This window comes from Chrysemys picta, chromosome 3 (assembly GCF_011386835.1).
Source record: "Chrysemys picta bellii isolate R12L10 chromosome 3, ASM1138683v2, whole genome shotgun sequence".
Taxonomy (NCBI): domain Eukaryota; kingdom Metazoa; phylum Chordata; order Testudines; family Emydidae; genus Chrysemys; species Chrysemys picta.
In genome coordinates this window covers 133,398,009-133,421,626 of record NC_088793.1, presented here as the reverse complement: position 1 = coordinate 133,421,626, position 23,618 = coordinate 133,398,009, and the positions used below count along the sequence as shown (strand labels likewise).

The following is a 23,618-nucleotide window of genomic DNA, read 5'->3' as shown; positions in this document are numbered from 1 at the left end:
GCTTTGCTGAATAGGGATGGGCTTAAGCAAAGACCTAAGTGCATTGCTGAATTGGGGCCAATGTGACAACATGCTCAGGCAATTCTTGTATAAGGTGACCAGATGCCTAAAGCCCAGAAGTGGAATGCCTGTTTTAGTGAGGTGGAATTGCACAATTGATATTGCATCAGTGAACGAACGAAGCCAAATAATATAGCAACAGTTACAATAAAAAAGTTATTGTGCTGTGTGGTATTTCCATCACAAAGGGGGAAGATGACAAATGGTATGAATTGTAAAATGTAAATTGGAAACACATTACCTACCTTTTATACGTATACTAAGCTTCTGCTGTGTCACAATGAGGAGAGTTTTCTGCCTTTCTACTGTGGATAGCCACATACCTTTCTTTCCCACGGTAAGACACGTAGAACATAAATATACTACCAAAAAAAAAAAATAGGACATTTGGCCACTTTACCTTAGAGATGCACAAAGTAGATTGGCTTCCTGAAAACTAGGACAACACTATTGAAAGTAGAACAGCTGGTCACCCCATTCTTGTATGTCTTGCATTATAAATGTCTCCTTTAAAGCTAATGCTTTAAGAAATGTTTTTGGCCTAGTTAGTAAAGTGTGCTCTCAGAAAGGACTTACCATGCATACAAACAGACCATACCCTTTACTTTGTTTCTGGAGCTCAGCTATAAGCTAACAATGAGCAGGAAATGCATTGTGGCATTTGCTATGCAAATAAACATGGCAGCAAACAGTCCACTTTGCTTCTTGACTTTCTAATGATTCCTCTGTGACAAAGCTGCCCTCTTTAACTGATGCAACTGTATCACTAAATAGCCAAACCTACACATTGATCTGCTATTGAAGGGAAGTGAGAACAGTTAATGGTTAAATTAAGGTAGTGGAGGGAGATGACAATGGAGATTCTCTCTCTCCTCTTGTAGGTGAGGCCCTGTGTGATAAATACATTAGGTAACCAGTATATTTTCCCCACTGTGAAGTGGTGCTTGTCTGTGAAGATCTGTCTCTGAATCAAAGCCTTTTGTTAATCTGACCTGAAACCATGTTGTTTGCTTCAGTTAAGTAAAATTCAAAGAAATAGATGGGACAGAACCTGCAACTCAGAGGTTTCCTTTCTCTACACTATGGCCCTCCTCTCAGCAGGATCAAGACCATGACTCCTACAATCTTGTTTAAGCACATGTGCTGCTTGCAGGGTTGTAGCATGGTATTCTTGGTCAGTACAGTCTGTTTCTTGTGGCTGTCTAGGAACCATATTATAACAGTAGTATGGAACCATGCTATAGACTACATGAGCGGAGGGGCATGCCGTTTATAAAATGGGTCAGTTAACATAGTTCATGCTACAGCTCTATTAGACAAGTTTCAGAGTAACAGCCGTGTTAGTCTGTATCCGCAAAAAGAAGAACAGGAGTACTTGTGGCACCTTAGAGACTAACAAATTTATTAGAGCATAAGCTTTCGTGGACTACAGCCCACATCCGAAGAAGTGGGCTGTAGTCCACGAAAGCTTATGCTCTAATAAATTTGTTAGTCTCTAAGGTGCCACAAGTACTCCAGCTCTATTAGAAATATTTGTATTTCCACATGGTTGCAGCTAGTACTGATCCCATGTAGACAGGGCAAAAGAGGCTTCTCAGACTAGATCAGGGCCCAGACCAAATGTGCTACTAAAGACTCAAGTTTCACTCTACTGAGGTTCATCATTAGCAGATCCAGCTGTATGGTCAAACCCCTAGAGTAACAAAGAAATGGGGGCTAGAGAAAGGGAAAACCTTCCACAATTTTAGCCATTACATACCTTGTGGAAAGGAAGTTGGGGTACAGTGACTCCAGTGGGACTGGAGGGTGCTCTGCCACTGGAACAGGTTTTTGGTGCACAATCATGGGCGTTCTTGAAGCAACATGTGATGTCCTTTTTTGTATACTAATACCCAGAATGCTTATCCACAGCTCTTTCATAATGATGCTGGTGTCTGAACTCTTGGGCCTGACTGAAAATAATAATAATATTGTACCTCGCTCTCATATAGCAGTTTTCATTAGTAGACCCTTTGCAATCTTTAATGTATTTGTCCTTCCAACACCCCTGTGAGGTAGGGCGGTGCTGTTACCCTCATTTTTACAGCTGGGGAACTGAGGCACAGAAAGGTGATGTGACTTGTTCAAGGTCACACAGGAAGTCTGTGGCAGAACAGGCTAGTCCTTGGACCATTCTTCGAAGATTGTACTCTTGTTTGTGGATGCTCCAAGTTCTTTTCTGTGTGTTTTGCAAGCCAAGGTTGTATCAGGCTGTCACCCAACCCAGGTTGTCCAAGACTAAGTAAGATTTTACCAAGAAGCAGTAATGGTTTTCATTGATATTAATGCCTTTAAAGGACTTTAGCCCAAACCTTGGGAAATTATTTAGTCTGAATTAACCTGATGGATTCCAGTGTCTCCTACATGATTTGGACTTCCTTTTTCTTTTCATTTTTAAAACAGGGATTTACTGGGCTGGGTTAGAGAAGTTGCAATGACAGAAGCTTCCCTATAGTCCCCAGTCCTACAAAATACTGAGTGTCATCAGTCAGAACTGAGTGTACTTAGCACTTGGGAGCATCGGGCTGATGGTTAGCCTGTTACGGAGAACATACGACCAAAATAAGGAAAGCGCTTGCTGCCAGAGACTAGATGATGGTTGTTTTTTGATGCCTTTGGTGGTGATTTGGGACAGAACATCTGGGCTACCAAAGCTGGGCATTAGTCACACTCCAGAGCAACCCAAACAAGCATGATACAAGTGTTGCCAACCACCTTGTGAGTGATCCCACCCACAAAAACAGACTACTCATAGTGGGGGCTGAGTGAATCATCTCTTGGGCATAGTTATTATTGCAACTGAATTGTTCTCCTCTAAGGTGGTAAGGGATGGATTGTGTATCGTGTTTTCCACTGGGGAGTTACTATGTATACCTACTCTCCCAATTAAAAGGTGTCATTACTATTTCTTAATTATGATTATACAGTGCTCCATCTCTTCCCTAATGTGTCCCCTCTGGTCCTTACATCCCTACAGCACATGAATCCTGCTCCAAAACAATGAACAGGCAAGAAAGACTTGTGTGTGTTTGTTGCTGGGGTAGCATATTAGTCCTGTGTACAGGACGCTAGTGTTTGCATTGTAAGTACCTGACTTTATTTGTATTTCTTTTCACTGCCTCAAGGGACCCATTTATGGGCAGAAGTACCATCGGTTCTGGGCTTCGCATGGTATTTAAATTCCTGAAGGGAGGTAATACTATGAGAAGATTAGGTCTTGTGTGAATTTGTCCCCAAGGATGTCTCCATGAGGCAAACAACAAAATATCTAGAAAAAGCACACATACAGTCATAGGCGTCGACTTCCACTGTTCCCGGTGGGTGCTTGACCCCACCCCTGCCCCTGGCCACGCCCCTGCACTGCCCTTGCCCCACCCCCATTCCATCCCTTCCCCAAAGTCCCCGCTTCTTGCCTCGCCTCTTCTCCGCCTCCTTCCCTGAGCATGCCACGTCCCTGCTCCTCCCCCCTCCCTCCTGGAAAGTCCTAAGCACCACCAAACAGCTGTTTGGCGGCGGGAAGCCCTGGGAGGTAGGCGGAGGAGCAGGGTGCGCTCAGGGGGTGAGGGGAGCTTGGCTGCCTGTGGTGCAGAGTACCCACTAATTTTTCCCCGTGGGTGCTCCAGCTCCGGAGCACCCACAGAGTCAGTGCCTATGCATACAGTACACATTCCAGGGTATTTTTGTTTCTTTGGGTTTACCCCAATATGATGATAGGCAGGTGATGAACTGAACACTGACAACTACGCACAAAGCATTTGTTTACCATTTCTTTGTCTTCCACTCTGCACACCCCCACCCCACCCCGGAACTTGTCTGGTCAGTCACTGGTCACATCTTGTCTTAAAACTATATTTGAGCCCCTTGGCATGGACTGTCTTTTTACTACCTATTGGTACTGGGCCTAGCCCTGTGCGGTCTGATCCTTGACTGGGACCTCTAGAAACTAACGTAGTGCAAATTATTAATAGTAATAGGGATATTTGCATTGCAGCCAAGCCTAAATACATAGCTATAATAAACCAGTATGTTTTATTCTTTGAACCAAATTCTCTCAGCTACAGCCTTGCAGCCTATGAAATGAACTGGTAGAGAATTTGTGCCTTTTGAATGACTTTTCTGTATGATCATCAAGGGCTCAAACCTGGATGCCCTTGCTCACATGAGTAGCTCCACTGATGTCAGTAGGACTGCCTGGATAAATTAGGTTTGCAGAATCAGGTCCTATGTGAATGACCAAAGAGCGTTTATTACTGCACCAGCACTAATGATCACATACTCCCTGCTTGAGTAAGATGAGCAACGTAAATATGAGTTTTTAAGCAAATAACTTCCAGGTGTTATTGGGTACATAATGTGATGGAAGTTGTGCTGTTTCACTTGTGTCTCCTAAACAAGATGCAGGTGTGATATGAGATAGCAGCTAAAGAATGTACTGATGACTCAGAAAAAAAAATGAAACCAACCGCCAAAAATATAATGTCCACTGATGAAGTCAAGTAGCAAACAACCCGGCTGAGTTTCAACAGTAGGTCAGGTTAACCACAGCAAATAGAGAAGTAAAACCAGTGGTCAATTTGCAAAAGGAAAAACTGAGTTTGAAATACAGCTCAACAATACCCTTTATAGGAGGAATGGGGTGGGAAAGTGTACCACACACAATGCATAGCTTAGCCTTTTGAATACTCTCTCACCATAGACTCATTCTGGATATTTCTGTGTATCTGTGGATATACAGGAGGGGTGCATGTAAGTATGCATTTGTGTGTGTGTGTGTGTGTGTTTCTATGGCCTCATTTGTCAAGTGTCTAGTGATTTACAGTGCCTCAATTTTAGGGTGCTCAGCTTGAGACACCTTACAAAGAGGCCTGGCTTTTAGAAAGTGTTAAGCACTCACCCTCTGCATATTCAGCTCTTTTAAGTTGTGCCAAGTTATGCACCCAAATTCCCTTTCCACTTTGTATAAAGTGTGTGTGTGTGTGTGTGTGTGTAGACCCTCTGAATAGCAGTGTGTATGTGTGTGTGTGTGTGTGTGTATATATATATAATGTACGTACACTCTCTCTCTCACTCACACACACGGTTCTGGGCTTTTATGCAGAGTTAGGGGGAGGTGAAACTCCTTCTCCAAGGTGTTTCTTCTGTTCTTCTAAGGCCTGGTCCACACTAACCCCCCACTTCGAACTAAGATACGCAACTTCGAAGTCGAAGTACCTTAGTTTGAACTTACCGCGGGTCCAGATGCGGCAGGCAGGCTCCCCCATCGACTCCGCGTACTCCACTCGCGGAGCAGGAGTACCAGCGTCGACGGTGAGCACTTCCGGGATCGATCCGGGATCGATTTATCGTGTCTAGAGAAGACGCGATAAATCGAACCCAGAAGATCGATTGCTTACCGCCGGACCCGGAGGTAAATATAGACGTACCCTAAAACTTCTGTTAGTCTTAAAGGTGCCACAGGACCCTCTGTTGCTTTTTACCTTCTCCAAGGAAGAAATAAAAAGGACTGGTGTCCTAGCAAGTCCCAGATTCCTAAGGGTTAGATCCAGAATAGATTTTTGTAATTAAACTTTTACCAAAGGAAGTTTAAGATGACAAGAAATAGTCCTGATTTTTCAGAAGCTCGTTTCTGTAACTGACAAGTCAGAAGATATTCTGGCCTTCGGAGTGAAAGCCAAGTCCAGGAGGATATTACTAACTTCGGCTCTCTCTCTTTGCAGCAGGCAAGGAGGGCCTCGGGTGTATTCCTGCGCGGCAGTGTCATTGTGCATGTGCAGTGTAAGAGATGGCAGTAACCCTCTGCCTGCATCCACAGCAAGGGAGGAGGAATACAGCCTGTGTGCATCTCATTGATGCTTTAAACAAACAACTCTTTGGCTCTGAAGTGCTAGCATTCCAACCCTATGGCTCACCTAGTGATAGAGTTGCAAACATGCTTCAGCAGAGAGCAAGACAAAGGTCACCTTTTTTAGTTACAAGTAGGAGTTTTAATGATGATTATGCAACACTCTAATGCCTGCCCCTGTGATTACTGAGACCTGTTACATCCTTATGTACTCTACTTCAAAACAATCCAGTGAGACAAAAGGGCAGCAGGGCCTACAGCTACAAAGACTAAACCTCCACAGAAGTACAGAGCCAAATTTGGCCCTCACCCTGCTCATTGCAAACATTATGGGCCAAATTTTGTTCTGATATCAAAACAAATCACTGAATTCAATGGGGCTGCCAAAATGCAATTGACTGCAGACTTTAGCCCATTGACTTCAATGGAGTTGTATGGCAGTAAGTGATGGAAAAGTTTGGCCCCTTAAGCCTTTTCTACATGGGAAATTTTCACTGGTTTACCTTAAATTGACTTTTAAATCCATTTAGTTAAACTGGTGTGAATGTCTGCATGGACACTCCTATTTTGGTTTAGCGTAAACCGATTCCTAATCGACTTAAGTTAAACAAAAAAAGGCCTTGTTTCAACTGAAGTAACTCTCCACTGACCTTTTGCACTGATTTCACTAAACGGCTATAAAATCACACCTTTAGTTAAACTGGTTCTCAGGTAGATGAGCCTTTAGGTTTGCAGATACAGTGTGAAATAAAGGGGTGGAGAGAGAAACGTGCAGGCCTAAGCAATCAGGAGAATCAATTTAGAGACAAATGCAGAATACCACAAGTGTATTAGGCCTAGGGACATGTGGAGATGCCTATCCTGCCCACTAGCAAATGGCTCCTTTACAAAACAAAATTACTAGAAAGTATCTTAGTAAAAACCTCTGGCTAAGCAGATAATTCCCACACCATCCCCCCAGACCCTTTTTCAGATTGCTGGCCAGCTGGAAGTGCAACTGCCACTTCTGGGCTGTAGCCCACAAAAGCTTATGCTCAAATAAATTTATTAGTCTCTAAGGTGCCACAAGTACTCCTGTTCTTTTTGCGGATACAGACTAACACGGCTGCTACTCTGAAACCTGTCTCTAAATATTGAATCTCTCTATTTATTTTTTAAGGCAAGATTTTTACCTTGTGCTCTGAAGAGCATGAGCTGCTGCTGTTTAGTTTCTTTCTTGATGGTTCTCCACTTGGCGATAGGTACTCCTTGTCCCCAGCACCCTCTCTCCCATCACTTTGCCTCAGCTTTATTTCCCCATTTCGCTCAGGAGCAGCAGAGCCCTAGAAAGAGAGAGGCTTTCACAGAAGGAGAGAGGGGAAATGGTGGGCAGAGAGAGTTGAAACACTCTTGAGTGCATAAGATGAGGCCAGTTTTTTAAAGGGGAAATTATGGCCTGTTAGGGATGGGAATCATTGGAGACAAAATGGCTGTATTCCCTCCTCCTCCTCTTCCTCACAAGCTGCAGGCTTGAGAAAATAGCCTTCCTGAATTGTGTATCTCACAAATATCCTTAGTCTGGATATGCCCTGGGGAGTCACATCTGGTATGGAATGGTGTACTAGCTCTGCAGCTGCTGAGTGCATAAAATATCCCCTCTACCTGCAGGATGGTGGGTGCCTCCCACATCCTTTGTACTGACACGTGGAAGAGAGAATGAAAATCGGGAGGCCGGGGACAGGACTGTGCGGTGAACAGGGAGGTAGCGGCTTCATTTCTCAGACTTCAGTAACAGGTATTTCCTCAGCTTTCACAAACAGTGTATAGTGCCTGGGCCTGATTCTCCTCTCACTTACACTGATGCTACTCCATTGACTTCAGCGGAGTTACTCCTGATGCTCACTGATGTAAATGAAATCAGAATTGGGCCCTCTTTCTTTTGACTAATGTCTAAAAAGGACTATTTAAAAATGGAGCAGAGAAAAGTGGGCTTTTATGCACTATTAGGAAGGTGAACAAACATTACGATGAATAGTGGTAAAATCTGCTACAAAATGTGGAATTCCTGGTACTACTTTGACTCAAATGCAGTGGTAAAATATTCACAGCTCTCAAGTGATACTCACTTGTTCTCCTTTGCATCAGAAATACAAAATCTCATTTCGTGCTTAGTTGAGATGGTACCTGTCGTCCTCTGCTTGTCTTTGGTGAAGCTGCAGCTATATGGTTGTACACATTTCTGGACACTTCATTACCAGTGAAATATTGTCTAATTAGAGGTATTTTCTAATTAGAGATTCTTCAGAGATGAGAGGGGGGGGAATTGGGTGCACAGGAGGGAAAAATCGAGTGGGATTTAAAAAAATTACTAAGGCCATGGGAGGGTCTCTCCACAGGTAGGGGTGGAAACCCCAATGCTTGGGACACAACGCTATAGTGAGCAAAATTTAGAAAATGAGAAAAATTCCAGCACTGCCAGAGAGACAGACTCAGTGATTTAATAGGTCTTTTCTATCTTTTCTCTGGTAAGGAAGGGAATATGTGTTTGTGTTACATATGATATATTATTGGCAATGGAAACACTGAAATAACAAGGAGAAAACAGAGTGAGCTTAACTGCTTGTCTTGGCATTTATAAAGACTTTCATGGGACCAATGTAACACCTCCCTCCCCACCCTTTGAATAAATGGCTGTTCTCATGCTGTTTCTGCCTTGAACCAAGAAGCAGCGGAAATCTCAGGAGAAACAATGAACTTGTGGTAGTCGGATTGGTTTTTCAACTTTGAAGTTGGCAGAGAAAGTTGCATGGGCGTGATTTACATACGTAAAGCAGAGTTTTGGCACTCACCTTTGTGGTTCATTTCCCCATTCCCCTTATGTATAAAGAGTGAACAAATGTTTGGTAAACAGGAACCTAAGGTTTCAGTAATGAAAAGCTCTTGCCCATATACACAGAGCTGCTGGAAATGTTTTCAGATTATGATTTGTGTCAGTCTCACCTAGCTCACACAATATCATGTGCTATGTAGCTACATCCATCACCAGCTACATCAGTTATACAATTCACATCACAGAAACCATGACCACAATTGGCACCTTACCTGGCAGTCTCCACAAAGCTGCCAAGGATTTGAATGAATGGAGAACTCCCTCCCGGGTGGCCCCTCCAGGTCAGGCTCAAAGCATGTTGGCAGGGTGATGCAGGGAAACTTGCACAGCGGTTGCTGGGCTGGACTTGCTCTGTGAATAATTGGAGGACTTCTGCCTGCAGAGCCTTCAATCCAGCTATTCACAAACACTTAATTCACTTGTTTCTTTTTAGTGGATCTCTTGGACATTACAGTACAGGGTAAGGAGAGAACGTTTCATTCCTCAAAGCTCTAAAATAATCCAAACATATAGCATTTTATGCAACACAAAACAGCTTAAGAAAAGAACAAAATATCTTTATGGGGATTTAGTTATTCAAAACAAAGTGTGGGCTAGTAGATTGAGCATGGAACTGGGTATCAGGAATGTCTGGATTCTAGTCCTGACTTTGCAACTGCTTTGCTGTGTTATCTTTTGCAAATTACTTAAAAGCACCAGGGCAATCTGGACTTGAATTCAGATTTTGTTAAGAAGGCTTTACAAATCCTAAGGTCAATACAAATCTTCCCATGGTTATTTTTAATTCCAATAGGGAAAAAAGTTTGGATGTCAATGTTTTCCGCTCCTTCCAAGCCAAACATTGCAGCAGAGTGTCAGTGCATGAGAAGCAGAAAGTGAAACGAAACAGAAACAAAAGTCTGCATCTGATTTCACAGTAGAACCACGGTAGCAGCAGCCTCCATAGTGTATGTTACCTCTGGTTTTTTTTATGAGGACTGGGGGGACATTCCGACCTTCCTAAAACTGGGTTTTCATAAAAACAGTGTTACGTTTCAACATACGTGTCAGATACATGATTGAAAACAAATCTGAGATAGTGTGGTGCTTAGGGTTACCATATTTTGTGCCTCCAAAAGGAGGACACTCCCCGGGGCCCCGGCCCTGCCCCCAGCCCCGCCCCCCGCCCCAACTCCGCCCCTTCCCCCAAAGTCTCCGCCCCCTCCCCTGCTTCCCGCGAACATTTGATTCGCGGGAAGCCTGAAGCAGGTAAGGGTGGTATGGGGGGAGGAGGCGCGGCCCAGTCTGGGTCGGCTCGGGCCCTGGGGTGCCGGCCCCGGGCCCGGCCCCCGGCCGAGCACCCCCGGCCCGCCCAGCACCGCCGGCCCGTCCCCCGAGCCCCTGGCTCGGCCCGGCCCCGCACTGCCGGCCCGGCCCCCGAGCCCCCGGCCCGGCCCCGCTCCGCCGGCCCGGCCCGGCCCCGCTCCACCGGCCCGGCCCCCGAGCCCCCGGCCTGGCCCGGCACCACTCCGCCGGCTTGGCCCCCGAGCCCCCGGCCCGGCACCGCACCGCCGGCCCGTCCCCCGAGCCCCCGGCTCGGCACCGCCGACCGCGGGCCCCGCATGTCCCGATTTTCCCGGACATGTCTGGCTTTTTGGGATTTCCCCCTGGACGGGGATTTGGAGCCCAAAAAGCCGGACATGTCCGGGAAAATCCGGACGTATGGTAACCCTAGTGGTGCTTCAGTATTCTGGGTTTGGAACACTGGGATTCAGCTGCAAGCCCATGCATGCTACCCGAGCCACCTGTGAGAGCAGCCCAGCTTCTGCTAAGTCTGTCTGCAACACCACCCTCCTGATTGCACACATTAAAGAATCTCTCAGGAAAATGACCTCCAACTCTCTTGAGCTGCTGAAGCAAGGGGAACACCCCCCCTTTCCAAATATTGCTTGGCAGAAATTTCTTCCACCTGCAGCCTGCCAGAGAAAATGTTAAATTAAATAATAAGACTCAAGTAACCCAAGTGAGAAGTGAACCTGAAAGGTGCTGAAGCATCTGTAGCCCGTGCACTGTCATCTGGTACCACAGCCTTTGCTAGCAAGCGTTCCCGTCCACAGACTCTTTATGTGCAGTAAGAAGCAGCAGTGAAAGAATAACTTGATTTTTAATCACTTTCACTCATTTATTTTCATTGACCAAGCTGATCATAGAATCGTAGGACTGGAAGGGACCTCGAGAGGTCATCTAATCCAGCCCCCTGCACTCATGGCAGGACTAAGTATTCTCTAGACCATGAGTGAAATGCAAGAGATAAATAATCACAGAAAGTAAATTAGACTTTGAATATTCTTTCCCTTTTAATGGTCTAAAGTGTTACTAATAACAAAAGTGAGGAATTTTTGTTAGCTGCATGTGAACTTTAACCTCTGTGTCTCATGTTCCCCATTGATAGATCCAGGGTATAATATTTACCTACTTCCTAAAGGGTTGGAGAGGATAGATTAGTTGATGACTAGGTCCAATCCTTAGTGCCCTTATCCCCCAGTGATTCCAGTGGGAGCTGGAGACACTCTGCACATGGCAGGATTGGGCACTATAAGTGCCCAGTAATATCACTGCTTTAAATCCTGTTTGTCAAAAAATATTTTACATGTGCCACAAAAACAAACCTCAAACTTGCAGCGCTTTGGCTAGGCACCTCTTAGCTGATTTTCATTGTCCTGCCTTATCCTTAAAAGTTGAAGTGGCAGGGCAGTTCTTTCCCTTGGCTGGGTACTCGTCCAGATCTTTATTTCTTCTCTCTTTGTTCACCTGTTATCTATCACTCAGTTTCCAGGATATCAACCAGGCCTTTCTCAGGTTTCGAGCCTGCTTTTCTGTTTTAAAGCCCCACGGTCCCCCTCTGCAGGAATAGCTCACAGAGTTTCCTATTCATTCTTCCATGGGGATGTGGTTCCTCCATAGGAAACGCCACAGATTCCAACCCTGTAATCTGAAGATCCTGCTCTTAGGGAAAAGTCCTATTGATTTGTATAGGGAACAAGAACTAGAACTGGTTGCAAATTTTACCTCAGCTGTTTTTGGTGAAGAGTCGGGTTCTCACCTATATGAAATTTTTCATGAAAAGTGTCTGCTTTCCGTGGAGAATATCAAAATTTGTCAAACCCCAGAAGTATTGTGGTTTATGGCTGAAATATTTCAGGTTTTGGCTGACATATTTTTGCCAAAAAAAAAAAAAAAAATCATTTTCCAAGGAGTGGGGGGAACCTCTATTTTCCTAATTAAAAACCTTTCTATAGGCAGAATTTTCTATTAAATTCCACAAGGGAGCTCAAAAAGCTAATGAAAGTTTCTTATAAAATTCACTATAAAATTCTTTCCATGGGTTTTTAACTAACCCATAGAAAGGAAGAGAAAATTCTGTCCCAGTTACCTATAGAAAAGTTATCATCTATACAATTCTATGGGATCGTTGTTATTACCACTATGGGGCCTTATTGGTTTTACGTCTAGTAAATTCCATAGAACATATCTGAAGAAGTAGGAGATCCTCCTCCAACTCCATGGAGCTAGGATGACACCCTCTCTGTCCCTCGCTGCTAGAATTGTGTGTGTGTGAGGGGGTGGGAGGTGGGGTGCAGCAGAGGCAGAACTTCCCTTTCCCATGGGTAAGGTTCCCCTTTGTGGACAGATGCACAGAGGACCATGGGAGCCTCAGCACCTAAGCTCTTTCTCTATCTCTGTGTTCTGAAGCACCCATCGCTTTCCTCTTCCATCTTTTTAAAAGCTTCTAGGCTGTCCTCTCCTCTCTTTGCTCCTATTTCCTAATCTCCTACTTTCTCATTGCTGTCAAGGCTCGGGTATTCTTTGGTCTATTGGGCCATGCTGTCTCTTATTTGTTGTTTTTGTTTTGTAAATAAATGTGGTTTTAGTTATATTATTTTAGAAGCCAAGAGGCCTTTGGGCACAGGGCAACCCATTAATTAAAATATGTTGATGATGATAATAATTAATATATAAATACCAACCAACACTTTCCATGAATATGCTGCCTCCTAATGCTGCTGGCACAGGGCAGTGGAATGTAGATTGTGCGCTTCCTGACAGGTGGCATTCTGAATCTGGCATTACCATTGGGTGGTGATTGCATTCAAAGGTTACGTGTGGATAAATGCCACTCTAGGGCCCCCTCCCTGGTTTCATAGATGGTATGTACAGAAAATTCAGGCTTCTTTCAAGATTCAGTTCTGAGCCAAAATTCAGAACCAAGTTGAAAGGTTTAGCCAAATGTGGTGTTCTCTCAGCCTGAACTGAAACATGTCCAAATCATCTCACATGAAACTGGCAAGGAAAATATTGGACTAAGAATAATTTAGAATCCTTTGGAAGGGCAAAGACTGAATTAAGCACTAATATTTTATTTTCCAGCTTTTCCAAACAAGCTGTCCATTCAAAGAGATCCAGTATTTTTAAAAAAAGTTTTATTTTTTTAAATGTATATCATAGGTTCTACTACATATGGAATCTGTGAAAACTGTTTTCTCTTCACGTTTAAATAAAAACATTCTCAGAGGAGGGAGTTTGAAGATTGTTGTGTGGAAAAAGTGTGGAGAAGTATTTAATGTAACTGCTAAAATAGTCACCAACTTACAAGAGAAAAAATAAACTCACTTCGTACTGAATTAATTTTTGCAAAACAGGTTTTGGGTACATTTTCAAAAGCCTGGGTTTGTCTATACAGAGAGTTAGTGTGCATCAATCTGGGGTGTAAATCTACAGCGCTGCAGAGTGTCACACACTAAGTTAGATCCTGCTACCGCACTCTAAAAGTTCCATAGTGCGCTTTGACCTATTGCATTAAATCTCTGTATAGATATGTCCTAAGTCCCATGTTTTTAAAAGAGACCTGCACTTAGGAACCAAAGGCCATGTATATATGTATAGTGCTGCTGCAGCACATCTAGTGAAGGCATTCTATTATGCCGTTGTGAGAGAACTCTCCTGTAGGCATAAAACCCCCACCTCCATGAGTGGCATAAGCTATGTTGGTGGGAGAAGTTCTACCACCAACATAGTGCTGTGCACACGAGCGCTCATGTCGATGTAACTTATGTCATTCAGGGGAGTGGAATATTCATACCCCCGAGCAACATATGTTTTGCTAACATAAGCTATGTCTACACTATGCCTAAGTCTCATTGAAAGAAAGACAACAAAGAGTCCGGTGGCACCTTAAAGACTAACAGATTTATTTGGGCATAAACTTTCGTGGATAAAAAGCCACTTCTTCAGAGAAGTGGCTTGTTGTTTTTGTGGATACATACTAACATGGCTACTCCCTGATAACTGAAAGAGAGGTTCCTGAGTCCCACTCAGTTTTAATGAGATTTAGGTTCCTAAGTACTCAGGAATACATCTAAACTGTCCCTTAAACCCACAGCAGGGAGTCTACAGATTTGGGCTCATGCTACAGCACTAAAAACAGCAGTGTAGATGTTTTTGTGATGTGGATTCCTGTCTGCTAAGACATAGATTGAGATCACCAACTTACTTTGTCATCAAACATAAGATGGTAAATTTGCAGCGTTGCTGAAGCCATGTTGGTCCCACTTGTCTCTCTAATAAGTTGGTAAGAGCTTTTGATCACTACTCACCTTGGACAGAATCAAACCAACAGCAGAAAGACTCATTAACGATCCCTAAGCCATCCAGTCACTCACTCATTTACCTAATCGGTAGTTTTCTGGTTCTAGGGTATAGTAAGTTGCATCGTTCAAAGTGATTTCAGGTGATGACAAAGTAACACAGCAATTGTCTTCCACTCTGATTTTGTTAAAATATAATTTCCATTTTTTCCTAGAAGTTGTTTGTCTCTTGAAAACAGTACGTTTACATAGTTAACAATATGTATGGAAAGCCTGACAACAAATACCCTATTTTGAATGCTTATGCTTGGATCTTGCATTTTCCATGTACGGGATCTGGAGAACAGAGATACACAAGGAGAATCCTTTGAAATTCCCTTTTTGTTTAAGTTACAGTAACAAATACAATGTATACATATCTACCAGTAACATGTAGCAATTTGGCAGCTGGTGGAATTCCTGTAAGAGAGAAAAATTGGCTATGAGGGTTAACATCCGGTCAATATTGTGTCCCAGAACACTGGGAGTTTGGAATGAACAAACTAAAATTCAATATTATTATCACAGACTATCAGCTTTGTGAAACACATCCACGCTGTCTGGACAGTTGCACAGAACTAGCTAATGGTTCCAATGTCCTGTCCTAACATGCACCGGGGCTTGGGCAAACCTTAGTTGTTTTGGGGGAAGTCTCCACTTGTTCCAAAGTCCTGGTCAGAAAAACAGAGGATCCTTCCACTAAACATTTTTGATGCATTTAATCTCTTGTGAATCAATGTCTTCAGTGTTACCCTAAAACGTATTTTTGTGGCGTGTAAGCATGTTATCAGTCAGAGACAATACAAAGAGTTTCAGACTCTAGGCATGGGGCCAAAACCTGTCCTTGGATGAATGTGTGCAGCTCTGCTTGAATCCTATGTATCTGAAGGCCAAGTCTGGCCCACAATCTTCTGCAAAGCAAACCAGATAACAGCTCCTGAAAATTTTAGAACAGCAGAGGTAATTATCAGCAATTGCGGTTGCTTTGATAGGGTGGTAAAAGTGCAGTGTAACAGGCACAAAAGAACATCATGAGCTAGTATAAAATGACATGATCCATTGGGCTGTACTGTTATAAGCTTAAGGAACAGGTGACTTATTTTAGATTAAGGAAAACAACAAAGAAACCATAAATGAATAAAATATTTCTGAGAGAGATAAAATGGAGGTCTCTCTCAGCCCCCCACCCCCGGTATAAGAGCCTACATTCTGAATCTCCTCAGATTCCTGCTTCCCAGCTAAGGGTACAAGCCTTCCATGTGTGGGATCCCACTGAACCTTCTGCAAACCAAAACTGCCCAAAGTGGTATTTTCAGCTCTGAAACGTATGCCTTTATTGTCTTTGTCCTGCACTTGTACATGCTGAAGCACTCTACAGTCCTTTTGCTCAGTTCAGTGCAGATTGTTACACAGGAGACACACACTGTGCGCTCTTGTGGGGAAATTATTTTCCTCATTATTTTGTTGTTCTCAGTCTAACAGGTTCCTTCTGTCTATATGGTTGCTCTTTGTGTATGGAAAAACAGAATACTAAGTGTCCCACAGCATTGCTCAGTTCCCACTCTCCAAACTGCCATATGTCCATATCTGTCTGTGTTTTGGCTCTGCAGCCAGCCACTTTCATGTTTGAATGAGAGACAGACAACATATAATCTGCAGCATTGAGTAGAAAAGCTCCAAAATAAACCCAATAAACACTAGCCTAAAAAAATACTAACAAAAAAAGCCGGGGGGGGGGGGGACGATTTTTGGTGACTTACAAAGAATTCCCTTTCTTGGTTTGAAACAACTCCTGTGGGAAAGTGTTCAGTATGCGTATGAGATCCTTCTCTCATGGACTCACAACCCTGCTCCTATGGAAGTGTCCTAGGGAATTTCATAAGAATGAAACCAATAGGGCTCTGCAAAAATTACTGTAAAAGCCTACAGAATGTAATAGAAAATGAGATCTTTTCAACAGGATTTCTAATTACCCTCAATAGAATTGTTAAAAAATCCCTGGAGGAAAGGTTACTGTGTTCTAATGAGCTCCGTGGGTCTTTTCCATCATATTGGAAACTGAAGTCCTCTACACCCAGAACAGGTACGGCACAGGCAGCAGCTAATGTGCCTCAGCTAGGTCAACCTTGACCTGGAGGAGCTACTGGAGAGGCAAATGAATCTCTGCCTCCAGATCTGCTCAAGCCTTGGAGCCTTCTGTGAGCTGCCCATAGGATTTCTAGCTGTGGTGGTGGGTTTTGTGGTGTAAATACAGTACCTTCCCTCTAGGAACTGGACTGGGGCCACCAGCTTATTTCACACAGGCCACTAAATAGCTGTCAGGTGGTAATCACTTCTGTTACTTCTCTCTGACCTTTAAGTTAAATGGATTTTCTCATTTACTTGCAGTCAGTCCTCTTCTCATGCCAGGAACATGCCCCCCACTCACTAGTAACCTGGACTGGCTTCAAACTGGCAGTCTAGCAGAATAAGGCTTTGTATCAGCTACCCTCAGTATCCAGTCTCTGTCCTTTCTCTTTTTCTGTTTTTTTAATTTTATTTTTAATTTTCTGCATATTTCTAACTTCCTCTGAACTAAACATATAATGCAAATAAATATTAGTGCATGGAAGTATCTAAGCACATCTTGCATCCTCTATATACATTGGTTGGGGAAACAGTTTTTCACTTCATACATCATTTACCATGATAGTATGCACAAAATTCAGAAAGACAGGGAGTTTAAAAACACCCTTTGTTCCTGCCGCTAGTTCTGAGTTCATAGTCATAGCTATTACCAGACAAATTTTGGCCTGAGACTAGTTTGAATTTGTTCAGATGAACGTTGGACCAAACCTCCCCAAACATGCATCAGTCACATTGCAAAACTCTTCCCTCTACCTATCTGAAGAAGCCCATTGTTTGCTCGGATATTGCTCAACTCATCTGTGTATGTTTAATATACTTTTCCTCCCCAAATACTTCATTCTATGCCCTTCATTTTGTTTTCCAATATAATTGATCCCAGCATATAAAACACAGCTCCCCGCCCTTCCCTGTCTCCAATAAGAGCTTGTACAATAGTAAAGTAATCTTCTCCACCTGGGCTCCTGCGGATTATCACTTAATCCCCACGGGAGCTGAGAGAGAGTTTAAGGAAACATTCTGCTCTGTTTCTTTTTAGCTTTGTTCATAGTGCAGTTCCCACTATTCTCAGTCTCATGTAAATAAGAAGAACCTGTTTGTGAGGGTCTTGTATGTTGAGGGAGGTAACCTATTCTACATGCCTGCTTCTGTTGTTATACTGATGTAAATCAGGAGCCAACTCATTAAAGGCCCTGGTGTCAATGAAAGCAGAATCAGGCTCAATAACTTCACCCTTCCTGGCTCCTTCCATTTCATCAAGAGATTGAACACTGCAGAGTTTAATTGTGAAGGTCCAACCTTCTCCATTCAGCAACCAGCAAGTTTACACTTTTATACACATGAATCGGCTCCACCATAGATGTCACTCTCTGTATAAATTCTGTGCAGAATTTTCCCTTCCCATGGATTGGTCAGCAAGGGTTACAAGCCAGCTCTTGTTCCTCATTTCAAGTCTTCTGCTCATAAAGATTAGCAGTCACTTTGCAACTGTTGGTCCTTAGATACTAGGAATGCCCCCCAAAATATTCAGTCAGCAACCACTGAACCTCTTTAGATGAGCTGTGGGAACTAGCACCACCTCCTATGAAGCATTGCAGGGAATGCTGTAAAAGATTCTACGGGCATATCTGAGAAGAAGCTGTTATGTGAGTCTGAATGTAGGGGAGAACATGAGGGTGTCACTCTTCGAATGTCTGTCCTTAAACTACTGGCTTGGTGGCCTCCTGCAAGCCCAGTGAGCAGACTTCACACATCATTCTGCTCCACTCCCTCAAGCACACTGCTTTGTTCTCTCAAGCAAATCAGAACTTCATTTTTCGTAACTCCCTAATATGTTTGTTCTTTTTTTCTAAGCAATAGCTCCAGCACTGCCGCATTCAACAAAAGAACAAAGCCATATTGTTCAAAGCAAACATACTCTAATATCAGCTGGAACAAACACACAATCACATTCTCAGACCTCAATCGCCAAACCCAGCTGGACAAAGACTGACTGAAAAGGCTGGAAACCATAACTGAGGAAGAAAACACCTTTATCTCATTTCTAAAGGACTCAATCAAGTACAGTTTTAGAGCTGTTCTTTCTTTTTGTTAATAAGACCCTTTTAAACACCTGAAAATGGCATTTCTTTTCCTACTGATTTGTGGCCTTCCATCAATGACAAACATTGATTTCCTCTCCCTCTGTGTTTTGAATACAGCTAAAATGATATGGCTCATTTTGTTGGCTTGTTTAAATATAGGGTGACCAGACAGCAAGTGTGAAAAATTGGGACATGGGGTGGGGGTAATAGGAGCCCATATAAAAAAACAGCCCCAAATATCGGGACCGTCCCTATAAAATCGGGACATCTGGTCACCCTATTTAAATATCTGCAGCATTGATTAATGTCAGCTCAGTTCTGGAAACCAAGCTTGCTAGTTAACTGCTGCTGCAAAACCAGCAGGGGGAACTCAGGGACACACAGTATTGCTTTTTGGAGAGGACACACACAATTTGTCCAGTCTGTTTCTGAATTCTTTGCAACTGAGTAGTAGAAAATAGAAGTCACTAGAACTCTCCATCATCAGATTGCAACTGTTTTAAGGACCACTAGATTGTGATGGTAAACAAGTAACTAGTTCATTTATTCACTTATAGGCCAAGGACCTCAGCTAAATTTTAAGTCATTTGGGTGTGGGTAAAATGTCTTGGCTCATTGTGTGGGTCTGTTTAGTGTATGATAGACGTTAGAGATGGCAAAGGTCTCGCAGGCCATCTTGATCCTTTCCCTGCATCAGTGCAGGATTGTTCTCTATGGTACATTTCCTAATGTTTTGTCTCTTCTAGTTTTAAATCTCCTAAAGTCACTCTGACACTTCTACTCCTTCCTTGGGAGATTGTTCCATGGTTCACTGTCAGGAAGTCTGTCCTGACATTTTTAGCCTACATTTTCCTTTTCCTGATTTCACCCTGTTATTCTTAATTATACCCCTGTTTAGACTGTTGCATTCCCATTTAGTCCTTCTGTCTGCACTTAAAAGTTTGGCCACTTGAACTATGCCAGCATAATTAAGATGACAATCCTCTCCTAGGATTACTAACCCTCCAGGATTGTCCTGGAGTCTCCAGGAATTAAAGATTAATCTTTAATTAAAGATTATGTCATTTGATGAAACCTCCAGGAATATGTCCAACTAAAATTGGCAACCCTACCCTCTCCCCTTGTACAGACACAGTTACAGCTGTATAAAAGTGCGTATACTAGTATAGATTACTCTGGTTTGGTTTGGTGAAGGGAAAAAAGCTATAGTGGTATAAAACCCCTTAACTGCATCTACGCTAAGCCTTTTTCCATCATAAGTATGTCAGTTAAAAAAAAATCGCACCCCTTACTGACATAATTATACAATTAAAACTTTTTAGGTGTATACCAAGCCTTAGTAATCTCTTAGAAAAAATCTGTACATATTCAGCTCCTTTTTTCTTTCCTTGTAAGTCAATATTTCCAGCTTGCAATCATTCTCTGAACTCCCTCCAGTTTGTCAGTCATTCTGATAATGAGGTATTTAGAAGTGAATACAATATTCCAGGTCTAACCACCCAAGATCCATAGAGAACATCTCTTATCTCCCTGCTTTGGGGTATGAGGCACAGCCCAAAATTGTGGGCCTTTTGCTGTGACAAATTGCAAACTCTCATCTAATTTCCTGTATGATCAGCACAGCTGCATTCCTGGTTTCGTCCTCTCATTGAATATTTTTATTTGGGATTATTTCCCCTCAGGCATATTAGTCTGCATTTTTCAAATTGTCTCATTTTTGTCATTTTTCTCTCCAAGTTTCTGTCCTTGCTGGTTTTTGTATCTCCTCCCTATTATAATATCATTTGAGAATTTAATAATCATGTTGCCTGTTTCCTTTTCTAGATCATTAATGAATGTGGTAAATAAAACATGAGCTAGCACCAATTCTTGGGCTACTTCCTTGCAATTTGACACTTTGCTGTTTACTGCTGTTTACCTTTCAACTTGTATGATGATGTCCCTACATACATTCATTTGTATTAATGTATGCATCTAGTGCTTTACTACTATCCAAGTACATTCAGCTACCACTTCCTGTTCTTCCTAATTATTGATAATTCTATGACTAAATAATCAAATTTGTCTGGCAAAATCATCTTTTGTTTATAAGCCCCTTCTATTTATTGCTCATCATGGCACCTTTTAGATACTTCATTGTTTTCTTCATTTAGTATGTGTCCCATTACGTTAGACTTGCAAGGCAAGAATTGCCAGGATTGCTGCTCCTCCCCTTTTTGAAGATTAGTATTACACTAGCTGTTCTCCATTCTTCTGGTGTCTGCCCAGTTTTTGATGTCTTGCTAAAACTAATTTGACTTAGTGAACAGGAGCAGCAAATGGGAGATTGGTGTGGGAGTTCTCCAGGGGAAGAAAGAGGGACTACATGATCCTTGGGGTGAGGTGGTCTTGTTTGTTTCCTTGCCTGCTTGAAGATTATAGTGTGGTCTGTTTTGGAGCTATCTGCTGAGCCAAGCAGCCTGCCGGGCTAAACTGAGAGGCTCTGGTCTGCTACCCTTTGATCCCTAATTCCTTTAGGATCCTTTGACAAGGAGGCAAGGCTAACTCAGGGAGAACAGAGGTTTAAATAGCCCACTCCTAAGCAACCAGAGGAGCTAGCGAACAGGAGCAGCAGACCGGAGTTTTGCGAGGGAGTCTGAGGGGCAGACACACCTAATAAACATACTCTAAAATTAACTGAGGCCAATGACCACCCCACTTCCCCACAAAGAAACCAAACAAAAAAACTCTGCAAGAGTCAAAATAATGCAGGCAGAAGTCCAGCAGCAGAGCGGGGACTATCCAGTTTCTTGCACTGAATGCAGCATGTATAATTACCAGCATTGTGTCCACATGGCAGATATGTGCATACAGTACAAGCATTTTATGGGCCTCAGAAACACAGTACGGGCTCTTAAGGCCAGAGTGGCTGAACTGGAGGGGCTAAGGGAGAAATAGATATACAGAGAAGAGACTTTCAGGGACACAGTAGAGGGTCCCACCCCCAGTCTGACAGTCTCTTTGTTACTAAGGAGGATGGAAGTCTTGGGGCAGGAGAACATGAAGCTGGATCAGAGGGAAACAAACCCATTGTTGGGGCCCTCCTTCCAGATGATGCCATGTTATTCTCTCATACTGAGGATACCCCTTCTTGGGTGGGAACCCTAGTGACTAGGAAGAGCCAGGTAATCGTAACGGGAGATTCAATTATTAGAAATATAGATAGTTATCTTTGTGATGAGCAGGAGAACCACATGGTGAATTGCTTGCTGAGAATGAAAATTGCGGATCTCGCAAGCATCAAGATAGGCTTATGTGAAGATCTGGGGAGGAGTTGGTGGTCGTGGTACATGTAGGTCCCAGTGACCTAGGGATGTATCCCCAGGCACACATGGGTGAAAGCAGAAACTGTGAGGACACAATAAGTCTGGTAGGGCTTTGCAGTGGGCTAGGCTACACACCTGGGCTAGGCTAACCTGGGGGCTCAGATCTAGATGCCTATTACCCAGGCTAACTCTGTAGTAAGACAGACCTAAAGACTATAGATTTAAGGCCACATCCTTCAAAGTCTTACACGTGCACTTAACATTCCATATTGTGAATGATCCCATTGACTTAAATTGGACTGTTCACAGTGCATGAAGTTAAGCAAGCAAACAGTCTTTGCAGGACTGGTGTTTAAGATGTATAAGCATTGGGAAGGGCAGAATGGGTGGGGGGCGAGGGCGGTGTTGGGCCAACTCCTGCAGTCTCACCTTAGTTCTTACTCAGGCAAACAGCTCACTGAACAGTAAGGCCTGAGTGAGGTCTTCAGAATGTGGCCCAACATTATGATACATGGGATTTGACAAAGTTCTTTTAATGAATAAATACAAAAACTAAAATTTTTATTGAGACTTCAGCCTGGACCCATTTTCTGGCAGATGTTTCCAACCTTCATAGGTTTCTTGTTCTCAATCATCTCTTTGTCTCCTAGCAAAATCAACCACGTTGAGCGAGATTCCGATCTCTATTACACCAGTGTAAATCTGGATCGACTCCCTGGAAACCACAGGAGTTGTTCCAGATTTATACTGATGACCATGAGAGCTCAATCTGCCCACAAAAAGCCAAAGATTCCAAGAGGAAATCTCTCCACAGAAGGGAGTCCTGGAAAGAATTAAAGAAACTGACTAACCTTACTGAGATTAAGGACAAATGCTGTAGTGCATCCAAATCAGTCCTGTCCTCAGTAAACTGCAGAAGCCAAAATAAATGTCAACACTGTTCTAGGAAGGAAAAAGTTAACAAGCTCTGAAAACAAACACTTAAGGAGAGATTCTGATTATGTCCCCTAGCAGAATGAGCATGATAAAGAGAGAGGCTGATGCAGCCATATTTCACCTGGTGCTTTACGATGTTTATCTCTGAGGGTTCGCGTAAGGAATCCAGGGCTGTGCTTTCAGGTTCTAATAAAGAGAAAGGGTACATGACTGTGGAGAACAACATGCATAAAAAGTAGGGATGGGTGAACAGGTCTGGAAAATGTCAGACTTCCCTCAAACTTCCACTCATCTCTAGATCCAAACCAGAACTGAACCTTTATAGCCATTCTGAAATGTTTGGTTCAAAGTAACTTTTATTTCCCTCCTTATTTGCCCTTTTTGCAGGCCTCTCCCCCCTCCAGCCTGCTGAGAAAATGCAAAAGAGTCCATTCCTGTGGCTTTGCCTGCCTGGCAGGAAGTACTGGGAATTGCATCAGACTGCCTGCTCTTGGGCAGACTAGTGATGGTAGCTGGAAGTGGGAAATGCTTTGAGGAACTGGTGAGAATCAACATCTCGCTGTCCATCAAATGTGCCTGCCTTCTGGCAGTGAAGGTAGTGGGGTAGCCTGGGGGGTCATACAAGACACATTACTAATAATTGACAATCAGGCAGGAGCTGTCTCCATTCCTCTCAGACAGTCCTCTGGCCACAGT

General features: G+C 43.2%; 2 long non-coding RNA genes across 4 annotated transcripts in view; one reads left to right on the top strand and one right to left on the bottom strand.

Annotated features, from left to right (window-relative positions):
• Positions 1–23,618, top strand: part of LOC122173517 (uncharacterized) — a 223,762-nt gene that overhangs the window by 111,210 nt on the left and 88,934 nt on the right. The gene's annotated exons all lie outside the window — the stretch shown is intronic.
• On the bottom strand, positions 1,579–8,971 carry LOC135982421 (uncharacterized). Its single transcript, XR_010599770.1, has 3 exons — positions 8,047–8,971; positions 7,114–7,263; positions 1,579–2,012 (listed from the first exon to the last, which is right to left on the bottom strand). It is a non-coding gene; the product is annotated as an uncharacterized LOC135982421 (long non-coding RNA).